Source organism: Chelonia mydas, chromosome 3 (genome assembly GCF_015237465.2).
Source record: "Chelonia mydas isolate rCheMyd1 chromosome 3, rCheMyd1.pri.v2, whole genome shotgun sequence".
NCBI lineage: Eukaryota > Metazoa > Chordata > Testudines > Cheloniidae > Chelonia > Chelonia mydas.
The window spans coordinates 186,608,932-186,634,412 of record NC_057851.1 but is presented as its reverse complement, the minus strand read 5'-3'; positions in this window follow the sequence as shown (position 1 = coordinate 186,634,412).

Here is a 25,481-nt window from a genome sequence, read left to right as displayed (position 1 = left end):
CAGACATCAGGAGGAAGGTCCTGTGGTGAGAATAAAGAAGGTATTGGGAGGAGGCCATGGGGAAGTAGCCCAGGGAGTTGTAGCTGTCACGCAGCTGTTACAGGAGCCACTGTAGAGAGCTGCAATCCACAGGGCCCTGGGCTGGAACCAGGAGTAGAGGGTGGGCCCGTGTTCCCCCCATCCCTCCATTCTCCCAACTCCCTACTTGATACTGGAGGAGTTGACCTGGACTGTGGGGAAGGTCTGTGGCCTGTTCCCTGATCCACTAGGTAGATCAGCAGAGACTGCGAGGATTGTTCTTCTTCCTTTTCCCCATGCTGGCCAGTGATGAGGCTAACTGAGTGAACGGCAGATTTGAGCCACAAAAGTGGCCAAACTGAGGGCTGCCGTGAACCTCTGAGGGGAGCAAATCCGCCAATAAGCACAGGACCCACCAAGGCAGAGGAGGAACTTTGTCACAGCGCCTAACTTTCAAGTTTGAAAAAATTGCCCTATATGTATTTTATCCAAAGATTGAATTTGTAACCAAATTTTTGGTTTGTTTATAAGGGGCTATTTTTTTTTTGCTAACGTGCACATACACAGACATTTACGCACAGAGGCTGATGGTCGAAAGGGTTAATTATTCAACAAACTCAAGCAGAGGAAAAAGTTTCAAGCTCAGGGAGGTTATCACTCCCTTTTGTGCAGGCTGGTTTTAATCACTTTCTTGTACCTCTCCCTGACTTCATTTATCAAGCCTTCACATAAAAGTTGCAAAGTGAGGTTATTCAGCGGATACCTCCATTCATCTCAGATTATTGACCAGGGAGGTTTGCAGTACAAGCCAACCTGGGTGATGGCATTCTTCTTGTTTTCATTGTGCAGTCTGCTTTCGTTTTATGCTGTAATTGTGTTTGCACAAAACCATAACCACACAGAGAGCAGATCCCAGATTCCAGAGTTATTTACAAACACCCCCTTCTCGTGCTGTCTGCTTTATGCTTGTTTGGGTCAAACAGCCAGGAGCCTGTGGTGGATTAACAAGAGAGAAGCTAGATGCAATCTAACCAAAGGACTCCCAACCAACCAAACTTCGTCACCTCCCACAAAAACAAAAACAAAGCCCTCCCTTCCCCCACAAATTGTTCAAGTGAATTTCCATCACTCCAATATGTATATTTTCTTTTCTGACTTTGGTGAATGCTAGGAGTCAGATTCAAGTCCTTCTAACCACAATGAGCAGCACCTTGCTCCACAAGCAGTCCTATTGAAGTCAATGAGGCTACTCGCAGAGTGAGATGCTATTTCAATGTGAGTGAAGGAAACAGAATCCGGACCCAACTGATTAGTAAACAGCTGTTTCATAGGTAATTTAATTTGGTTATTTTCAAGCATTGTGAGCCAGATCCGCAGCTGGTGTAAATCAGTGAAATCAATGGAGCGATGCCAATTTCCACTAGCTGAGGATACGACCTATTTTTCATTTTTTTACAGAGCTCATAAAATATTGCACACAGTAAATTGTGCAAAGATTGGGAGATTATATCCAAGCTAAATCTATGACCTTTCAGTATTGTCCATTTGTAGTTTTTACTTTCCATTGAAAAAAACCCTTCAAATTCTGTTTCCATCTGAACATCTTGTGCTAGGTGATGTGGAGGGGAATGACTTAATGATCTTTGTTATTATTACAAACTAGTGAATTAAAAATTCACCAGCCAAATAAGACTGTCAAGCTGATCACAGGGGTACATGTTATTAAAATGGCTTTCTGCATTTTGTGGCAGTAAAATCATTGGTGACTCACTGTAATCAGTGTTTGGTGGTATAGGGGCCATGCAACAGGAACATTTTTTATCTCAGCATACTTTGAGGTAGTCAGTAGTCTTGCTGAATGGCCCAATCCAGGGAGTTTTGGGTCCTTCAGCCAGAGTGGGAGCCATGAGATAAAGCTCCTACTGTCCTTTATACCCACTGTGAAGCTTGAACACTTGAGGCCCAAGTCTGCCAGGAGTAATTTCAGCGTGGTTGCATGAGTGTAACAAAGGGAGTTTACTACCAAGGATGCTGATTGAGGCTGAGGCACGTTCCTTCACTGTTTTTTTTATTTCTGGTCCTGCTTTTCCTTGTTTGGAGTTTTGGCATGGTAGATTACAAGGAGCTTATTTACAGCTGAAACAGCAAAGAGTATCTCCAGGCTAGATCTAACTCTGGGAGCATAGCCTTCAAGCAGGTTACTGCTGGGGGAATTCTGCACCACTGCACATGAACGAAATTCATGTCCCCCACAGATTTCTTTCCTTCCCTGCAGAAAAATGACTTTCTGATGGGGAAGCCCAGAGAAGCCACAAGAACGGTCATGCGACCCTCCCAAGCAGTATGTTCTGGGTGGCCAGGGGAGCCAGCAGAGAGGTAAAATACTGTGGGGTAGGGGGCGGGATTGGGGAAGACCCGTCTGGTGGCTCCTACCCTGCGTCGGGCTAAGCTGCTAGTCCCGGCTGGGCTGCGGAGGACGGGACTTCCTCTTCCCCTGCATGGCATCCAGGGCCGGGTCAGACCCCCAGCTTTTTCCCCAGGCTCTGCAAACTCCTCCCACCCCCCAGAACAGGACAGAAATATCTCCAACTTTTTTGGCCTATCAAGGACCAAAGGCAGGTCAGTGTCCCTGCAGACCCTTTGTTGTTCATTTCTGGCTGTGATGTTGTTTAAAGTCCTCCATGAGAGCCCATGGTATCTTGGCGTCTCTGTGGAGTTTTGAATGAAAAACCTTTCCTAACAACTCTGCACTGCCAGTCCAGCCGTTTCTTTCAGAGGCCCATTTCTTTGTTAGCTGAATATTCACCTTATTAGATGGTTCTATTTTAGGGCTGGTTTCTTATTTCACCTTAACCCTGTACTGTTGGCATAAGATGATAGAAGGAATTTTCTAAGATCACTTCCAAAGGTCATAAGTGGTGTTTGGGAGCATATCAACAAAACAGTTTTCCTCCTGTGTCCACATGCTCATTCACATGGGGATTTCCTTACTTTGTTCTATGTGAGCAGGTATCTGGAAATACCACATGTGGTGAACAATGATGCTTTGGCTCCTATTGACACTCATGTTTTAGGCCAGGGCTGTCTGATTACATTTTACCCTCCACAGTACAGAGCAAGAGATCAATGTCAGGACTCATTTAGTTTCAGGCACAGCAGCCAAACAATTTGCCTCAAGGCTGTAACCATAGTGGCTACACGGTTTGTACTCTGTATGCACTATGCACTTCAGCTGGAGTGTGATCCTTACCGTGTTTAGCTTTCATGTCAGAGGAATGCACTCGAGACGGAATGCAGATTCTCCTTCCCGCTGGAGGCTCTCTTTCTTTGGTATGCAGCCTATTCAGTTGGTCATTGTTGAAACAGTTTGGTTTTGGGTCACATCTGACAGGTTGTGGTGTACCTTGCCCTGGTGCATTCTGAAGGTTTCTCTTCTCTTTCTCTTTTAAAATTAAAGATAAAGGAAGGTTATGTACCTTATAATAACTAGAGTTCTTCGTGTTGTGTGGTCCCTGTGGGTATTCATTGGGAGTGGATGTGCTCCATCCACCCAGGACCAGAAACTCCTCAATAGCAGTGTCCATTGGGCTGTGCCTGTGTCCTTTTCCTCCTTGTGCATCCAACCGCTGGGTTTAACAGGGGGCACAGACCAACCACCTCTCCAGTGCCTACTTTACCACAAATAGCCCTAGTATAAGGATCCAAAGCAGAGGCGGAGGAGAGAGCGTTTGTGAATACTGTCGGGCCAGATGGCTACAGGAGAGTAATAGAAGGCAGATATATTAGCCCCAGGTTAAGTAGGTCCCTTTTGCCTGGGTAAGGTAACAGGGAAGGTTCCAGAACAATCAGGAACCTTCTGGAGATAATTAAGACAGACAGGCTGATTAGAACACCTGCAGCCAATCAAGAAGCTGCTAGAATCAATTAAGGCAGGCTAATCAGGGCACATGGGTTTAAAAAGGAGCTCACTTCAGTTTGTGGTGAGTGTGTGAGGAGCTGGGAGCAACAGGCACTAGGAGCTGAGAGTGAGAATGCATACTGTTGGAGGACTGAGGAGTACACGCATTATCAGACTGCAGGAGGAAGATCCTGTGGTGAGGATAAAGAAGGTGTTGGGAGGAGGCCATGGGGAAGTAGCCCAGGGAGTTACAGCAGTCGCACAGCTGTTCCAGGAGGCACTCTAGACAGCTGCAATCCACAGCGCCCTGGGCTGGAACTTGGAGTAGAGGGTGGGCCTGGGTTCCCCCCAAACCTCCCAACTCTTGGTCAGACACAGAAGGAGTTGACCTGGACTGTGGGTTCATGAAAACAGCCAAACTGAGGGCTGCTGTGAAGCTCCAAGGAGAACAAATCTGCAAATAAGCGCAAGACCAACCAAGGTAGAGGAGGAACTTTGTCACAATACCTATAGGGAGCAAGAGGTCAAGGGCTCAAATGGCGGGTTTACCAGTGCTGATAGCACAAAGTTCAGGTCCCAGGCAGGTGCAGGTTTCAATACAGGTGGCAGTGTGCTGACAATGCCTTTTAGGAACTTTACTGTTGTGAGATGGCTGAAAACCAAGCAGTTCTCCACTGGAGGATGAAAGGCATTAATGGATGCTAAATGTATCCACAGTGAACGGATGGATAGGCCGGATGACTTCAAAGAGAGAAGATGTTCCAGGATAAGAGAGATCTTGGACTTTTCAAGAGGTAAGGGATGCTGCTGACACCACAGGGAGAACCTCTTCCACTTGGTGGTACAGCACTTCCGTGTACTGTTTCCTGCTATTGATAAAGATGGATTGAACCTTCTCTGAGCAAGACTTCTCTAAGTCCATTGCCCAGGCAAAACTCAGGCCACCAGATGGAAGAATGCCAGGATGGGATGGTTAGTCCTGCCTCCATTCTGTGACAGTAGGCCCTGAAACAACTGTAAGTGTAGGGATGGGTGAGAGGCTGTCTGCAGGATTGTATTGAACTAGAACTGCATTATCCATCATTGTGCTATCAGGATTATTGCTGCCTTGTCCTGCTTGATCTTCTGAAGGACGCGAGGTAGCAGGGGGATGGGAGGAAAGACATACCTTAATGGTCTGACCATTGTACTAGGAAGGCATCCCTTCTGGAGTCATGCCCCAGTGTGTCTTGGATTTACTTGAAGTTCCAAGGAACTTCCTGGATTTACCTGAGGTTCCAAGGAATGAAACATGTTGAGTAAGGAGGTGACTGTTGCTTTTATCTCCTCATATGAGCCATCCTGTGAGCAGCCAGTCATCTAGGTAGAGAAATACTGGGTTGCCTTGGCGTAAGGGTGCTGCTACCACAGCCAAAACCTTTGTGGAGACAGTTGGGGCATTCAATAGGCTGAAGACTCTGTATTGGAAGTGCTCTTGGCCCATCATAAAGTGCTTGAATCTCCTGTGCACTGGGTGAATAACTTCCTGGAAACAGGCATCCTTCAAATCATATCAAACCATTCATTCAAGGAAGGTATTATGGAAGTCATCCTGAATCTTGAATGGCAGATGAAGACATTCAGCTCTTTTAGGTCCAGGATGGGTCTCCAGCACCCCTTCTTTTGGGGGATTTGAAAGTATTTGGAGTAAATGCCCTTCCCACTGTGTTTTGGAGGTATGGGCTCTATTGCCCCTAACTGGAGTAAGGAGTCTGGCTCTGGCTTGAAAATCCTGTAACTAGTGGGGTCCCTGAAGAAGGATGGGGAGGTGGAGGTTGGAGAAGGGATAGACAGGAATATAATCCTGTAGCTAATTGAAATGTAAATCCCTTTGTCCAAAGTTATATGTTTTTGGAAGAAAACAGGCCAAGTGACCCCTAAGGGAGTGTGGGGAGACTGGTTGTACATGGCCTAATTGCCAGCTCTTGAGCATCCCATCAAAATGCCTTCTTGGTAGGCAGCTGGGTCTCAAAATGGGATGGTGATGGTGCAGTATGTATGGCATCCTGTACCTTTGGCATTTCTTCAGAGGCTCATAGGCCCTCTGAAGACAGAATGGCTGAGGGGTTGGCTGATACCTATGAGATGGTGGTTTAGAAAATTTCCCACAAGGTGCTGGGGTCCATATTCCCAAGGAGCAGAGGATGACATGAGAGTTCTTGAAGGAATGAAGCAACTCATCAGTCTTTTCACTAAATAGATTGTTACCCTTGAAAGGGAGATATTCATCTGTCACCTGGATCTCCTTGGGGAATCCCAGTGCCTACAGTTAAGAGGCCCACCTCATGACCACCAAGTTAGACATGGAGCTGGAAGACTTGTCAGCTGTATCAAGTGATGCCTGGAGGAACAATTTGGCAAGAAGTTTACCTTCACCCAGGTTGGCCTGGAATTGGTGTCTGTGTTACTGTGGTAGTTTATTGGTAAACTCCAAAAGCTTGTTGTAATGAATAAAGTCATATTTTGACATGCGTGTCTGGTAGGTCATAATAAGAATAGAAGGATGGCTGATGAGACGTTCTTTCTGCTGAAGATATCTAATGTTTTGGCACCCTTGTAAAAGGGAATAGACCTGGGCGGGGGTAGCATGTTTTGCTCTGTGACTGCCTGGATTACAAAAGAGTTTACGTTAGGGTGGGAGAACAAGTATTCTTCTGCTTTGGAGGGCACAAAGTCAGAATTGGAGCACAGGTGGCTGCTGTGTGCCAAATAGCTCCAACATGGCTTCACTGATAGGGGAGTGTCACCTTGGAAGTAGGTGTAAAATGAAGAATGCCCAGAAGTTTAAGGTTGGTTTCTGAATCTCTTCCAGTGGCATCTGGAGGGTGTATGTTATCCTGCTCAGGTGGTCCTGGTGTTGTCTGTAGTCATCCAGTGGAGAGAGAGAAGCTGATGCTACCACCTCCTCTGGAGATGAAGATGACACTGCTGGCAGATCCAGCAGTACCATCTGTTCCTGCTCAGCAATGTTCTCCAAGAGGGCTGAGGCTCCTCTCTTGGAGGCAATCTCTTTGGAAAGTAGTGACCATGGTCCTTGTAGCCTGGGACCTGAAAGTATGGACCCCAGTATGGCCAGTGGGTAGGTTTAGAAGGGCATGGGGCCAGTCCCCATGGGGGATACCATCGGTCCCTTGCTCCATAGTACAAGTCACAGGGATTTAGAGGCCTCGAGGAGGCTCTAGAAGCCCTATTCAGGCTGATATCTCATGTTTGGGCTGCTGGGGGAACCACTGATACTACCTCCTGTTTGTCCAAGGAGTAGGAGCCAATGGTACTCTCTGTCTTGTAGCAGCATGGCTGCTGGCATACACCAGTGAATAGCATCTCAGCGATGTTGGAACATCCGTGTTGCAGCTAGTACCTGGGACTAATGAATGGCATTCTGATGCTGCGATGATGTCTCTAGATAGAACTGGTTCAGAGAGAATTGGCAACTCAGGATTGGTGTACATTGCCAGGTCCTCAAGAAGAGTGTAACAAGACCTAGTGGGAGGAATGCTGGCTGGAGTACTTGGTATAGGCTGGTCTATCAGTGCAGGCTTCAGCACAGTGGGCCTGGTGCAATATGGTACCGCTTGTGCAGAGGGTGCATGCTCCCTCCAATCCTTTTGCGATGCAGGGATCAATCCCACCTCCTTTGTGGATGGTTTGTGAGTGCTGTAGTGCTCCTGGTGCTGCCAGTGCTGGCCCTGTGGGCTCCAGATGCACCAGTTAGAGGTTGAAGAGCCTCACTTGGTGTGGAGAGGAGAGAAGTGGCAGTCCTCTTCTTAGAGGACTTGTGTGGCAATTTGTCTCTCTTTTTACAAGGGTGTTTTTCCTTTCCCTTCTCATAAAAGGAATTTAAAGGAGTCCTTGTGTTTACTGGAGGTGTTGAAAAGTGTTGGTGCTGCAGGGGCACTACCCAGAAGTTCAGCTCAATGAGACAGAGAATGGGAGAGTCCCAGATCGGAAAGGGTCCTCATGGACAGCTCCATTAGATGCCTGCGAAGTCTGAAGTCCTGAGATTGCCTAGTACGAGGGGGGAAGGTGTAGCAGACATCACACTTCAAAGAATGTTAAAATTATATAATACACAGGTTGAGAAAAAAGTGTCTGTACATCTGGGTATAGTGCTAGATTATCCACAAATACAAAGTTTGTTTTTAAAAGTCATATAATACATATAGTACATAATCAGCAATAACCCAAATTTAGGTGAATAAATTTAAGAATACAGTTTAGATATGAGTATCCAAGTATTTGGGTACATCACTCATGAAAAGTTGTATAGAGATTTGCTTGTGGAAAGGAAAATACATCAATGAGTGAAGATTGTCCCTCAGTAATCAAGAATTAGGGTAAGTTATCCATTTAGAAAATACAATCTATCAGGGAAGTATTTCAGTTACTTTCCTTACTGCGCTTCTCTACTGTTATTGAATAGTTTCCTGTCTTGGGCACATGGAGTGCATCCATACTAAATAACCATAGGGACCAGCACTCGAAGAAGAACAAACAAGCTGTATGCAGTTATTATATATTTACCATTGGGATATCCTGCCCGCTACCGACTCTCCAAATATGAGAATATTGCAGGGATGGTCTCTTTAGAGAAAGATAAACTTCCTACCTTTCTGCTTCTCTGAAAATGCCTTCATGTAGGAGTCAGATTAATCCTCCTCCCCCTCTCAGATTCTTTGCTCATAAGGGAAGGTGCCCTTTGTTCACACTATATTCATTGTCCATTCCTGATCTGAAATGGTATTCTTCCCAAGGCCAACTATTTTTGTATCCATGCTGTGAACTCAGATGTTAAGGGGAGCTCTTTCTTCTTGCTTATTGAAGAACTAAACGTTCTTTGGCCCCTCAGGTATCTCTGGTTGGAGCTCACTCAGTGGGGCAGGGACCTCAAGCGGGTCTATAGGTGCCGCAGAGGGCCCAAATCTTAGAAACAGGGAAATATGAAACCATGTAATTTATTAACATTAAATGCTGAGAAAGACTTTGAGCAGTTGGGTGGCTTTATTTGATGGTAGTCTTGGAACAATATTGAACTGAACAGAGCTTTCGTAGATGGCTGCACGATATTCACAACCTACTACATGACTTTATAGTGTAGAATGCTGCGGAATGAGAACGTATGACATCTCCAAACTGTCTTCATTCCACAGAACCTGCCTCAGAAAAATCCTCCATATCTTTTGGCCCAGAACAATCTCAAACCAAGATCGATTGACACAGTGCAGCCAAGAGGATATGAGCACTGTCATTACCAGGAGGCACTAGAGATGGATTGGCCATGTGCTTCGGATGGAAATTGATTCCATCACCAGAGTAGCAATAAGATGGACACCTGAAGGAAACTGAAAACGAGGCCGCCCGAAAACAACATGGCGAAGAGCTGTGGAAGCCGAGCTGAAAAACCTGTGGCACAGCTGGGGAACCATTGAAACACTTGTCAGAAACAGATAGGAGTGGAGGAGCTTCGTTGCTGCCCTAAACGCCAGAGGCTTAATGGGAACATGATGATGATGACAGATGTGCTTACAAAGCAGGAGTTTTGTTCTATTCTGTCAATATTTACAATTTAGACGTCATATTTTTCATAAAACTAATGAAAAAAATTAATAGAAAATATTCCTTTTTATTGTAGAGCCATATAATAAGGGAGTAAATGAACACGTTATCTGCATGACAAGATGGGGAAAAGATGTGAAAGGTAGAGCTGGTCAGAGAAACTTTAACAGAACCATATTCTATTGGACTATACAGTTTCATCTTAATCAAAAGCCTTCACAAAATCAGGTAAATTTCACTAGACTTTCATTTAGGAAAAAACACAGAAAAAAATGTTCTAATAAAACATTTTGATTTTTCATTTTCAAATGACTTTTCAGTTTCCAATTTTTAAATTTTGCATTATGTTCTACTTTATTATAATAACACAAAATTAAAAAGTCAAAATTGAAATAAAATTTTGTTGAAATAAATTGTTTTGATTAACCTGAAGTGATTTTTTTTTCCAGAATTTTCCTTCACAGAGAATTTAGAAATTTTCAGGTTTTACTCCTCTTTAGAGCAAAGCCAGATTTTGAAATCTCTAAATCCTTCATAAAATGGAATGTCTGTCTTTTACGCTGCTCTAGTTAAAGGTTAGTATTTGGGACAATAAGTGTTAGAACATAATGGTAATGGAGAAATGAATGCATCAAATTAAAACTCAACAAGGGAGAAAAAAAACCCTTTGTTTTCTTTTATTGAATTTTCAGAGAAACGTTCACCACATATAAAGAAGTAAACTGTGACAAGAGTGACCTGGCATTTTCCCTCTGTTGGGACTGAAAGATGAAGCCAGGGTTCAGAAAGTGCTAAGAATGAGACTTTGGTGTACATTTCTTGGGGAATATCAAGGATTCAGCAGAGCAATCACTCAGGTCAAAGAATGCCAGTAATTTTTAAGTAGAAAATTTGAAAAACGATTGAGTTTTTTTTTCAAAATTGTACATGATATTTTTTGTTTTTACAACAAAAATCTGAAATTGAAACATTTTCTCTTTGGTAAAAAATTTTGAGTTTTGCTGACAAACTGGGCTTCCACCATTTTCTTTGGGGGATTTTCCCCACAAACTAGTAGGTCTCACCACCAGAAGAGTCTCCTGATATTCAGGCAAATGTTTCCATTGCCAATTTCCAGCAGAAGGGACAGTTACCACCTTACTTCACGATGTGACATTTCTTTGTTTGCAATCCACAATTGTATAGGCCCCCTTTTTTGCTATGTCTCATTGCAAACTCATGCCTAATTTGCTGATCATTGTTATCCTTTCAACATTTCTGCTTTCCAGGACTCTCCTTCCTATTCAATATCCGTTTCAAATGATTTTTCCCCCAAAGGTATTTGTTTGCATTTTTTCAACCCAATTCTCATTTTGTAGTTTTCTGCCCATTTTTCTAATCTCTTCATGTCCCTTTTAATATAACTCTGTCCTCAGTGATATTTGCATGTATCATTTTGATGACTGCAAAAACTCAGGAGTTTGGCATTTGTGGATGGTGCCCAAGACGGTCTCAAGACATCAGCAGAGTCCACTTAAACTTTTCCCAACAGAATCAATAGCTGGTAACAGGGTGCAAACAGGCCTAGGGATGAGAGGCCCATCTGAATATCATTTACCGTGATGAAGTAAAAACAAATATTTTGCTGGGATATACAGTACATTCTAAACACAGGAAATGTGGCAATGTCAATACTGTGGTACAGCCCTTGTGAACCTTTTCATGGCACCTGCCAATTTCATTAACATGCTCATGTAGATCTAGGATGGCTTCTTCTGGGGAGTCTCTACTTTCTGAATAATAATGTTTTCTTCTATGTAATTTAGGAATCTATGTGATAATGCATGTGCAGCAGTATTTGTTACCCCACAGATGTCTGGATAGTTAAATTTCTCCATGAGTTTTTTGCAGTACTTCTCTTCTGCGATTTCCAACCAGTCCAGGATGGCAGCTTTGACAGCCTCATAGTCAGCAACAGCATCCTTGCTCAGGGACCAACATGCAGCTTGGACCTCGTGTTAAAAAAGGCACCCGCACTTCCTTCTGAGCAGCAGCAACTACCTGATCAAAGTTGACCAGGGGGCCCTTGGAGTCATCTTCTGGTCCCATCTTGGGCTGTGTCCATGAGTTAACACATCTGCTCCTGGGACTGTCCATGCTCCTTCTGTGGGGCTACAGCCTGGGCTTGCTGGTCCCCACAAATTCCAATAAAACCTGCGGTTGTTGCTACTATTGCTCTTCAATCATTTATCTCAACCGCAACAGAAAGTTAAAAAAATCCTTTGCGAACAGCACCCATGAACAGGAGCCTTTTCCAACACAGTATGTAGATTCCAAACTCACCCCTTCCAGAGGCTTGGTGTCATTCAAAAAAAATTAACAACAACAAAGGTTCGTTTCCTCATTCTAGACTGCTCCTAGCACATGCTAGATCAACTCTCTCTAGAGAGCCACTCCCACCTCCCTTATGTCTTGTATTAATATGTCTCAAGACGTCAGCAGATTCCACTTAAACTTTTCCCAACTGAATCAGTAGCTGGTAACAGGGTGGAGTCTTTCAGGCAAACACTGACAGCTTGTTACATTGCCTTTTGCTACCTCTTTGCATTCTATAATAAAGAGCTCTCCCTAGAGCTGGTCAAAGACTAAAATAATAACCCAGTTTGCAAATAAAAGTGCTGATTTTGGATCAACATGATTCACAGGGTCCTAATATTAGTTATTAGCGAATATTTAGACCACTGATGGGTATTTGTGAAAATGTTCATAAATCCTGAGAGTTTAATGAATGTTAGCATGAACAAAATTACTCATCCAAAAGTTCATAACTCATCATTCTCCTGTTTAAAGTTGTTTGTCATTGAATCAGAGAGCAGAAAAAAATACCATGTCCCTTATTTGAGCAATAACACAACATAAATAAAACCTGTACTGTCAACGTGAACAGTTTCAAACTAGGTTGTAAATTAATTGTCCTAACTATTCATTGGATAGCTACAAATAATGAATAGATTCACAGTTAACACGATTGGTGTGCAGATATTTGTTAATCAGAAAGAGGACTATATTAATCACTAATACTACTCCTAAGGAATAGATTGGCTTCAGCTCTCACACCTGAGAGGGATGCTGTGGTTTCAAGCAATCCTGCTCTGTGGTGACTCTCCAAAAGTCCTTAGAAAGGTGCTTCTCCAGAATTTAGGCAATTTCCTCTTTCTTATATGGAACACACACTTGCTCTGAAAACACATCCACTAAAAACATGCAAATATTTAATTTGAATATAATCCTTTTTTGAGAAAAATTTATTCTGCTTTTCCCCTCTGCATACTTTTGCAATGCCCTGATCTGTTATAAAGGAGGATTGGTGCAAGATACTTCTCTCTCTCTCTCTCTCTCTCTCAAAAAAATGGAGCCAATAATAATTGTCTCTTCTTTTTCAAAAACTTCAGTGACATCCGTCTCCTATATTCTACAAAAATAATTTGCTTCTGCTAGCTAGTTGGCAAATACAAAATCAAACACCTGTTTACCAGATACATAGAGCTATATGACTGCCATTGCTGATCCATCTGTAGTGCATAAACGTAACTTTCACCAGCTGCTTTTCTTAGCATGGGGTAGTAGGGGAATCCTCAACATGTTTTAATAATAAGAAAGGCCAGATCCTCAGATGGTGTAAATTGACATAACATCCCTGAAGTCAGTGATGCTACCCAGAATTACTCGAGGTGAGGATCCTGCCCCAGTATGATTTTTATTCTCACTCTTCTCCTTTCACTTCCATTTTTTCCCAGTTACTATTTTGGGTTTTTTTCTTTACATTGTATTAATGAGGCAGCACACTGCAGAGACAATTCCTGGTCCAAACCCAAGCAGTAAGGATAATTACTTGGGGGACCAGACAGTCTCAGTACTAATGATACTTAAGAAAACATCAGAAGAGCCAGAAGTGTGACACTGAAGTGGTTTACGGCCAAATACAGCACTGGGGTAAGCAGACAGAACTCCGCCTTCCTATGCAAGCTGCAAATGTGCCCCCTGGACATTTAGCAAAAGCTTACACAAATGTACCCATGCTTCTTGCATATAATGTTCTGTCTTGAAATCACAACAAGTTGTTTGAGCAAAGTACACCTCTACCCGGATATAACGCTGTCCTCGGGAGCCAAAAAATCTTACCGTATTGTAGGTGAAACCGCGTTATAGCAAACTTGCTTTGATCCACCTCAGCGCTCAGCCCCCCCCGCCCCCGAGAGCTGCTTTACCGTGTTATATCTGAATTTGTGTTATAGCGGGTCGCATTATATCGGGGTAGAGGTGTATATTTTATTATTAATACAATAGTGTCACCAATGGTTCTGCTGGCTCCTCCCTTCCTCCAAAGGGCAAAAATGCCTGACTGGCTCTGGACCAGCACTAGCTTACTTCTCCACCTGTGCCAGCTCAGCTGTGTGGGCCAACACCCAGGCTTCACCCACTCCATGCTATTTTCTGCCCAGCCGCATAGGGGAGGAAGACAGCTTTCCTTCCAGTAAGAAGAGTAGCAATGTAGGTTGAGCCATAAGCCCCTTCACTTTCTTGAGGAGGCATGCAAGGGCAAGTTGTAATATTGCCCAGTGTAAGTAAGCTCAAAATCAGGCTCCATAAATAGATTTTCACTAGTAGTTGAGACTGAGGGCTTGTCTTCACTACCGGGGTAAATTGGACCTAAGTTATGCTACTCTGGCTACGTGAATAATGTAGCTGGAGTCAGTGTAGCTTAGGTCGACTTATCCCAGTGTCTTCACTGCACTGCGTCGATGGGAGATGCTCTCTGGTCAACTTCCCTTACTCTTCTCGGAGAGGTGGAGTACCGGGGTAGACCGGAGAGTGCTCTGCTGTCGATTTAGCGGGTCTTCACTAGACCCGCTAAATCGACCCCTGCTGCATCGATTGCAGCAGCGTCAATTTCCCCGTAGTGAATCCAAGCCCTAAGATGCCATCTATTTACAAACCTTTGAGGAGTTCAAATTCAGTGAAGTCCATCCTTTTCAGTTCATACTAGAGATGTTGGCAGTCTCTGAGACTTACAAATGAGAATTTGTTTTTCTTTTAGTAATTTTGTAACACATGCCGTATGCTGAATGGGGCTTTCCAAGATTCCTACAATTGCTACCATCAATACTCACCTCTAATATATTCTGACTTAAAGTGTGCAACCTTGTTTAAAATGCACTGTTAAAGCATATATTTTCATGTATCGCTATGTCTGAATGCATGCTAACCAGGTTGAAAATCAAATTATCTGTGTTAGGGTGAATATTACAGTGTGAATTCTGCCTGCTGTGCTGTGAATGAATCTTGTAAACACAATCAAAATCTCTCTCTCTCTCACACACACATGCACCCTTGCACAAGAAAAGCAATTCTTCACCTTCTGCCATCCTATTGTCACAGCAGCTCATGTTTATTGCGGATGACATCTTCAGCTACAACTCAGCATGAGCCCCAGTATGTTGGAACTGAACATTGGATCGGAAGAAGCACTAGGCATATTAAAGTTGTCTCATGAATAATGAAAAGTAAATATCACACTTACTGTAGGTACACAAAATGCCTTGTTTAACTAAAAGCATTTACAGAGAAATTCCAGGTCTCTTATTGTTTTATTAAGTGTGGCTAGAGGAGATATTTAGACGGAGCTATTTTCATTATATTGGTAATTTTCTACATTATACAAATAAGAGAAGATATGAGCTGCGTTATTTGTAGAATACGGACTGCTCTTTAAAACATGACAACCCATCAGAAAAATCATGAAACAACTGCCACCCCCTCTTTCAGCCATCAAGTCATTTTATAAGTTAAGTTCATATGTATGGATGGCTTAGATATGCCTCCCAAGTCCAAATTTGCATACCAACAGTTTTAATCATTTATGGGAAAAAAGACTTGAGACAGTAATGAGATTATATGAGTGTATAATACGAAGGAGAATTCAATTGTCTTGATGCCATACAAGGCAAGGTTATTGCAAGACCTCAGTGAAGGAAGCTCTAAGCATGACTGTACTGGACCTACATTTTTCCTGGCAGCATCAGTATATGTTACTGCCAACCGTCAGAAGTTCACAATCACAAATTTCAGAGACGAAACAAACCTACTTTGAATTACAGGGTTACAGTGACCAGGGATTTATGTAAGAGCTATTTGTAACAGAAACACTATATTTTGCATTATTAAGGATCTAGTGAACAAACTTTTTACATGGTATTAACATGTGAAACTAAAGCAAAGCCTTTGAATAATTTCAGGCATTGTGCTATGCTGAAGTTTGCAAATCTAATAGGCATACATTTTCATAGATTCATAGATATCAAGGTCAGAAGGGACCATTATGATCATCTAGTCTGACCTCCTGCACAACGCAGGCCACATAACTTCACCCACCCACTCCTGCGATAAACCTCTAACCTATGTCTGAGCTATTGAAGTCCTCAAATTATGGTTTAAAGACTTCAAGGTGCAGAGAATCCTCTAGCAAGTGACCCCGTGACTCATGCTACAGAGGAAGGCAAAAAACCCCCAGGGCCTCTTCCAATCTGCCCTGGAGGAAAATTCCTTCCCAACCCCAAAAATGGCGATCAGCTGAACCCTGAGCATATGGGCAAGATTCACCATCCAGATACCCAGGAAAGAATTCTCTGTAGATCCTACCCCATCTAACATCCCATCACAGGCCATTGGGCCTATTTACCATGAATATGTAAAGATCAATTAATTGCCAAAATCATGTTATCCCATCATACCATCTCCTCCATAAACTTATCGAGTTTAATCTTGAAGCCAGATAGGTCTTTTGCCCCCACTGCTTCCCTTGGAAGACTATTCCAGAATTTCACTCCTCTGATGGTTAGAAACCTTTGTCTAATTTCCAGTCTAAACTTCCCGATGGCCAGTTTATATCCATTTGTTCTTGTGTCCATGTTGGTACGGAGCTTAAATAATTCCTCTCCCTCTCCGGTATTTATCCCTTTTATATATTTATAGAGAGCAATCATATCTCCCCTCAACCTTCTTTTGTTTAGGCTAAACAAGCCAAGCTCCCTGAGTCTCCTTTCATGAGACAGGTTTTCCATTCCTCAGATCATCCACCTAATCTGAATATATCCTGCTCCAGAAGTGGAATAAGTAACTGCTATCATCCCTTAAAACAAATAAAAAGAGCTGTTATTCTCAGTTCTTTGGAATGCTTCATCCATATGCATAGCAAGAATTCTGAGAAATTTTCAAAAGTGGCAAGAAGGTATGAAAATTAATACCAAAAACATTGTCAATATTGTCTTAACTATTGCTTTTTATACAGTATCTCTCTGTATCAGCATGGAAATTGTATTCTCAATAGAATGAATTGAATGACAATCGGATATGGAACTTCACAAATATGACAACTATTAAGTATAGACACAATATTAGCAATTCAAAAGACTATCTTCTATCTCAAGAAATATGAGCAGATTTCTTCCTCCAGATCTCACTGAGGCAGGTTAGGTGACCTGATAGTAAGCCTGAAAAATCAGGATACTTTTTTGGGGTGTGTGTGTGTTATAGTTACCTGTATAAGACAATGCCCCTAATATCACGATGGACACAGTAATATAGGGACATCTGGTCACCCTAGGCTGTTAAAATAATGGTGTCTTTACAATATACCTAACATTTTTGTACAGATAGTGGTGCATTTTCTTAAAAGTGACCTTATGTTCTATGAGTTCAAATTGTCTGCAATTCCTAACTAAAAAAGTGTTCATTTATTTATCTTTATTTAACAACTTTCTTAACATAAAAATGCCTTGTAAACATTATAGTATAATAGTATTAATGATGGTAATATACAAACCCATAGTCTCTCTTTGTCTCTCTCTCGCCTTTAAAACAGGCCTTAGAAAATTAAAAGCCTTGTTTCATAATGGCCTGATACCTGAAGAAGAAAATAATAAAGACACATATATAAGGCATGTGCTCTAAGCCTCTATTACTTTGTCCAAAGAGTCTCAGGTCAATTATTTTCATATATATATATATACAATTTTCAGCTTGAACAGTTAAAGTTTGGCAAAGCTATAAAAGCAAGTGAAAATGAAGTCTTACAACGGAAAGTGTCAGGCAACCTTAACAATAAGCAGTTCTACTAGATCTACCTATAATAAAATAGAGGTAAAGTACTGTACTAGGTCAGTTCCTTACACCAACCAAATGAAATCCAAAAGGTTCTGAAATTTAAGAATCAGTTTATTTCTGTTTCCTCCGAAGTTGCATTCCATCTGTGTTGAGACGTTTACTGACACTTCTTGCATTAGGAACACAATATCTTCAAGGCACATTGAAATATATTTCTCTTAGGTAGTGGAGGGGGGGTGGCAGAGGGCTCTGTGCATTGCCCTTGCCTCCAGGCACCGCCCCCCGCAGCTCCCATTGGCCGGGAACGGGGAACCGCAGCCAGTGGGAGCTTCAGGGGAGGTACCTGGAGGTGTGGCAAGGGCAGAGCGTGGGGCCCTGTGCCTCCCCCAGGGGCCGTGCAGGGATGTGGTGCCATCCGCTTCCCGGAGTGGCGCCGCGTGGGGCCAAGGCAGGCATGCAGGGAGCCTGGCCTGGCCCGGGTGCGCGCCTCCACTCCGAAGCCCGAACCACTCCTGCACGCCGCTTCCCAACTCCCTGCCCTAAGCCCCCTACCTGCACCCCACACCCTTCCTGCACCCCAACTCCCTGCCCTGAGCTCCTTCCTGCAGTCCGTACGCCTCCTGCACCCCTGTCCTCAGCCCCCTCGGGCACTCTGCACCCCTCCTGCACCCCAACCCTCTTCCCTGAGCCCCCTCATACACCCCGCACCCCACCTCTGCCCCAATCCCTTGCCCTGAGCCCATTCCTGCACACCACACACCCCCATACACCCCACACTCCCTCCCACACCCCTACCCCCTGCCCCAGCCCTGCATACAATTTCCCCACCCAGGTGTGGCCCTCGGCCCAAAATGTTTGCCCACCCCTGCTTTAAACCATTGTATAGCCTTGCCTTTTCTTAAACAGAGGGACCACAAAATCCAGTGTATTTATATTGCAAAAGAAATAGGAACTTTTAATCTTAAAAATCAGTATATCCCCTAATATTTCCCCCTTGAAATTCCAGCATTCTTGCCAGTCTTTTTCTCATTTTGAGGTTCTGTATTCTATCAGAATGATTCAGATGAATGCAGGTTGGCTGCAATCTCCAGGCTGAAGACCAAGTTAAAAAACTGCCCAAGAAGTTAGGGGCTATAAGATTTATCAATCATTTTTTCAATAAATGTTCTGTTTTATCTGACTACATTTTCTCCATAGCTCCAATGAGTCTAAGGTTCCTTTCTATTTCTATCCTTTTTCTCAACATCATCAATTTTACTAGTTGGATTTCTATTATGTTGCATCCAGGCCATGCTGAATTTTCTAAATTCATCATAGCAAGCTCCTAACTTTGTACTCTTCCCAGGATTTTCTCTACCTTGCAAACAGTAGTTGATAAAGGATACCGGGGACAGTGCACCATCATTGGGACTATCCTTTTAAAGTGCTGAGCACCTTCTTGAAGCTAAAAACAGTCGTAGGTGTTCACCACCTAACCGGATCACAGCATTGCTAAGCCTAAGCCAGGGGTGGCCAACCTGAGCCTGAGAAGGAGCCAGGATTTACCAATCTACATTGCCAAAGAGCCACAGTAATATGTCAGCAGTCCCGCATCAGCTCCCTGCCCCCAGTGCCTCCTGCCCACGGGCAGCCCCCACCAATCAGCGCCTCCCCGTCCCTGCCCGCACCTCTCAATCAGCTGTTTCATGGCATGCAGGAGGCTCTGGGGGGGAGTGGGGAGGAGCGAGAGCACTGCAGGCTCAGGGGAAGGGGTGGGAAGGGGTGGAGTGGGGGCAGGGCCTGTGGCAGAGCCAGGGGTTGAGCAGTGAGCACCACCCGGCACACTGGAAAGTTGGTGCCTGTAGCTCCAGCCCTGGAGTCGGTGCCTATACGAGGAGCCGCATATTAACTTCTGAGGGGCCACATGTGGCTCCGGAGCCACAGGTTGGCCATCCCTGGCCTAAGCGTTCAAAAATCATGAGTCAGGGCCTCAAAAATCATGAAATTGTCTTAAAAAGATTTACATTATATAAAAACCCAATAAATGTGGGGTACTTTTTTATTTGGCTTCTGGATTTTGAGTCTTTAAGGTCCACTTGGGTCATGTTTTCAAAATTTTCTCTGCAACAGGAATTCTAGGAACTAGCTTTTTAAAATGAGAGCCAAGATTCTCACTTAATCACAAGTGTCTAAGTGTTGGGGCTTTGAGAAAAACACCGAATATTGCAAGACTCATGATAAAAGTTGTCAACATTGAGTACTAGATTTCTCATCACTACAAACTTGAAATCCACAAGGTCTGTTTTCTAGGTTGAGATAGATGTACCAATGAAGGATATTCAGTCAGCAGCAGAACCAGAAGCTGTTGATTTCCCCTCTCTTTGAATGAAAGATTCTCTCTGAGCAATTAGATGACTAACGAAGAATTAGATAACCCAAGAGGCAAAATGGTTAAAACAGAAATGAAAAACAACACAGTAATGGCTGTTGAGGAGCTCACTCACTATTCAGTCACCCAGCAAGGACATGCATATATCCCCAATGTAAACTTCATTCCACACAATAAAACTTTTATCTACTTGGACCTAAAACTAATTAAAGGTTTCTTTAAAAATATACAAATGAATTAAGAATTTGGACCAGCATCTCCTTGTAGATAGAAATGCATACTGGCTTCTCTTTATTTTCCCCCATACCCTTCTAACTCTAGAAGAAAAGACAACAGCTGAGGCTATTGACAGAACAAGGCTGGCAGCTGCAAAACTGAGACACCAAATTTCAGTATATAATTTTCTTTCAGCATTGTCTCTCCCTAACTGCCCTCCTTAGGAGGCACTTAAAATCCATGTGTCTGGCTCAATTATTGTTATTGCAGCTATGGAACAGAATGTGATGCTGATGAGGATCTACCTGTCTAGTTAGTTTGCCTTCTGGTGCATTCTTTCTTTCTTTCTTTCACTCATCATTGCTTGTGACATATGTATTGTCTAAACTATGTTCAAGAAGAAGTTCTTAATATATTAAATGTACAAAGGTAAAAATAGGGAAATGGCATATCAGTTGTATGCATATATCTATTCAGTGGTCTTAAACATGCTTGGGAAACATCTCATATACAAATCATGCATTCATTGTAAATTGAGGATAAAGTTTATATTTCTTCTACATTTCTTTGTCAAAAAACACCTATATTGCATAAATCCCTGTCTTTGTGAAACAAAGTTCAAAACAGCAGACAAAGAGGGTGCCATCATAGTCCTCAACCGTGATGACGATGTTAATGAAGCCACCTGACAACTCTCCAACACCACCTCCTATAAAGAACTCAAAGAAGACCCCATACCACAATTCACACAGGAATTTTAGGATATCATCAAATCCTTCTCCAAATAACTCCAGGAAAAACTCTACAACCTCATCCCCCATGAACCCACACCAGGGACCTTCTACATGTTTCCCAACATACAAAATCAAAGGATCCCACGCAGACCCATCATATTTAACCACAGCACTCACAACACAAAGAGCAAGTTTCTTCCAGGACACAACCGACTTCCTCCAGAAACTCCACAACATCAACAACCCACCTCAGAACACCATACTTGCCACCGTAGATGTCACTTCCTTATACACCAACATCCCTCACCATGACAGCATTGCTGCTTGCCTCAAATATCTACAAGACAATGGACAACACTCAACTATCCACCCCAAACACATTACCAAACCCATCCATTTCTAGGTTCTCCAGTCCTCAGATCATCCTAGTAGTCCTTCTCTACACCTGTTCTTCACGATCACCTTGAGGAAGAATTTCTGGAAAAATGCAACATGAAACCAGTGATATACCTGAGATACATCAATGATATTTTCATCCTCTGGACAGATAACCTAAACTCCCTCACAGATTTCCATCCCAACTTAAACAACCACCACCCATCTGTCAAATTTTCTATAAAATACTCTCACACCAGCATCAAATTCCTGGACACCACTATTGGTTTCAACAATGGAACCATATAGATAACTATATACAAGAAACCCATAGGTCACCACACTTAGCTCCATAGATCCAGCACCCACCCCAGACACACCAAGATATCTGTTATCAACAACCAGGCACTCAAATATCACAGAATATGCTCTGAGAAGAAAGTCTGAGATGCACACCTTAACCTGCTTAAAACTGCCTTCATCAGACAGGGACACTCCAACAGAGAACTGGATTGCATCATGGAATGGGCCAAACTAATTCCCCTGAAAGAGCCTGTCTCAATACAGAAAAAAAATCTGCACTCACCACATACCCCTAGTTGTCACCTACCACCCACACTGGAACCCTGTCATAAATATAAAGGGAAGGGTAAACATCTTTAAAATCCCTCCTGGCCAGAGGAAAAACCCTTTCACCTCTAAAGTGTTAAGAAGCTGGATAACCTCGCTGGCACCTGACCAAAATGACCAATGAGGAGATAAGATACTTTCAGAATTGGAGGCAGGGGGGAGAAACAAAGGTTCTCTCTGTCTGTGTGATGCTTTTTGCCGGGAACAGAAAAGGAATGGAGTCTTAGAACTTAGTAAGTAATCTAGCTAGATACTGTTAGATTCTGTTTTGTTTAAATGGCTGATAAAATAAGCTGTGCTGAATGCAATGTATATTCCTGTTTTTGTGTCTTTTTCTAACTTAAGGTTTTGCCTAGAGGGATTCTCTATGTTTTGAATCTGATTACCCTGTAAGGTATTTACCATTCTGATTTTACAGAGGTGATTCTTTTACTTTTTTTCTTCAGTTAAAATTCTTCTTTTAAGAACCTGATTGTTTTTTCATTGTTCTTAAGATCCAAGTTTTTGTGTCTGTGTTCACCTATGCAAATTGGTGAGGATTTTTATCAAGCCTTCCCCAGGAAGGTAGGGTTTGGGAGGATTTTTGGGGGAAAGATGTTTCCAAGCGGGCTCTTTCCCTGTTATATTTGTTAGACGCTTGCTGGTGGCAGCAATAAAGTCCAGGGACAAAAGGTAAAATAGTTTCTACCTTGGGGAAGTTTTAACCTAAGCTGGTAAAAATAAACTTAGGAGGTTTTCATGCAGGTCCCCACATCTGTACCCTAGATTTCAGAGGGGGGAAGGAACCTTGACAAACCCATACAGGGTATCGTCCTAAGAATTATAATCCATACTTAACGGTACCACATCCTGAAAGAAATCTTTCCCAAACCTCCTCTTCTGGTCTTCAAACAACCCCAACTTCACCATGTTCATCATCAGAAGCTAGCTTGCTATAGAGCAGGCCATACCAACACAAAGCAGCAACAGACCCAGCCAGAACAATAGGTGCAAAACCTGCAGACAGATCTCCCCTGCTACATGATCAAAACCCTGCACAACACACCTTTCAAGATCCATGGTTCCTACACATGCATATAACAACATGTGGTGTACTCATCCAGTGCATCAAATACCCCTACAACACTATGTGGGTGAAACTAGACAATCACTATGCTCTGTAATAAACTAGCACAGAAAAATGATAAAAGACAAAAATATCCTGTTACATGTGGGCAAACACTTTTGACAAAATGTCCTCAAAGGAAACCTGCACAGCACCTTCAAAAGATGTACCGGGGAACTTAAATTCATAACTCTGCTAGAACCAAAAATCATGGCACAACAGAAACACTGATCATATGTCTCATTACAGCAATCTGTAACTCACTAACTCTCTTTTGTCCCATGACTGCAAAGATGTTAATTGCCCACTTAATTTTGAATAGTGTCTTCCAACTTGTGTTAACTCCTGATGCTTAACAATCAGTTCCACTTCATATTTAGCTGTTACACTCTGATTACTTTTCCCAGACCTGAAGAAGAGCCCCATGGAGCTTGAAAGCTTGTCTCTTTCACCAACAGCAGTTGGTCCAATAAAAGATATTATTACCTCACCACCTTGTCTATCTTTGTGAACACAATAAGGAATTCTATGTTCCCTCAACTCTTAAGAGTACACTACAAAGTCTTATTTAAAGTATTATGAATTCACGTCCCAGGGGACATCAATCCAAATTTAAAGTCATCACAATTCTGTATATACTCCACTAGGTTGAAGGATTTATGATATGTGTAGAGAGTCTTTTCTCAGGACAATCCTAAAAATAAGCTAATGCAATGGGGGCTGAATTTATTGTACATGTCTATTCACCTTCAGTTGGTGTTTCTTTTGGTTTTCTGTCATGTGACTAGCAAGGATTTGTGACAGCTTGTCTCCTCCTATGGGAAACATATAGACATTGGTAATTAGAATCGTCACTCAGTCTTCCTGACACTGCTAGTGCAGTGGCACTGGGCTGCTGAACTAGCTCGCTGTGATAGTTGGAAAATCCTGCCCCTAAGTGCCTTAGCCTCAAATGGGCACATCTCTAATTGTACATGAACTTTTTGTAAATTACTGCATGAAACAAACAAACAAAACACCCTGATGATATCTTTGAGTGCCGACAAACATATGAGTACCAGGGCTCCAAAGAATATGGCACCCACGATCTCTCCTGAAGAACAGTTTCACTATTCCCTTTTACTAAGAGAGATTTTTACAATCCTGGATAAAATTTTCAACTTAGAAGCCTCAGCTTCATTGAAAGTTAATGGGAATTAGGCTCCTAAGTCATGTAGGTGCTTGTTAAAAATTTGCTCCATTTCATTTTTAAACTTTCAGTGTATTGAATTTTAAGAATAATATCTTCCTTAATGGAACATGGGTTAAAAAAAAAAAAGGTCATTTAGCTATCGCAGTACTTCTATAATGATTCATTTTCAAGTGAGGTAAACACAAATAAAAAATAATAAAGAATAGAAAAGTAATACAACTGGAAATCAAACAGGAAACACTTCTAATTTTACTATTATGTTAGCATGAGGCTCCAGGTGAAACAAGATATTTGGAAAGAATATGACAACTGCAAATGGTTCTGAACTCTTTCCTCGTAGTGTAATATCCATGTTCAAAGCATGGAAGGCTGCATACCGAAGATTCTTAGAGAATTGAACTGGAGTCTTGGGTTCTATTCCTGAGTTTGCCACAGAATTGCTGTGTGATCTTGGGCACTGGTGCAGTTTCCTTATCTGTTAAATGGGGTTAATAAGAGTTACATACTATATGTGGCATACTATACGTGGATGATTCCAAGTTATTTAGAACCCCATTCTGTCACCCTTACTCATGTTAAATACCATCTTACTCCAGGAATACAAGAGTAAGGAGGCAGATTCAGGCCCTTAATGTTTGTAAAGCATTTTGAGATTCTGTGATGAAAGAGTCAGTAGAGTTTGATGCCCAGCCCATTAAAGTGTAACCCCCTTTTCCTCCCTGGGTTACTCGGGAGCAGGCAACAATCACCTGTGTGCCCAGATGCCTGATGTTGTTGACAGTAAAGGGTATCCTGTGTATTACAGTGGCGATGTTGAATAGGTGCGAATCCTTTATCCACCCCTCTGCTGCAGTCCTTTTACTTGTAAAGGAAATTACAATTGGTGGTGCCTCCACCTGGCTGGGCCCTGTACACACTCAATGGTGAGCCTTGGGAGCCTCCAGGAATAAACCTGAGCTAATCTGTGCAATGGGTTTAACTCAAAATACCAATTATAAACAACATACACCCAATATACATTTAGATTGGCATTAACACACCTTTACTTAACAACTTAAGAAAACATGATATAACAGACTGAGATTAAATGTCACCACTCATTTAAATCAGCAGGGGGCAGTTCAATAAATCAATTAACAAATACAGTTTACAGTAGTAAATGAAACTTATCTCACTTGCATTTACACTGACACCATTTACCCCACCCC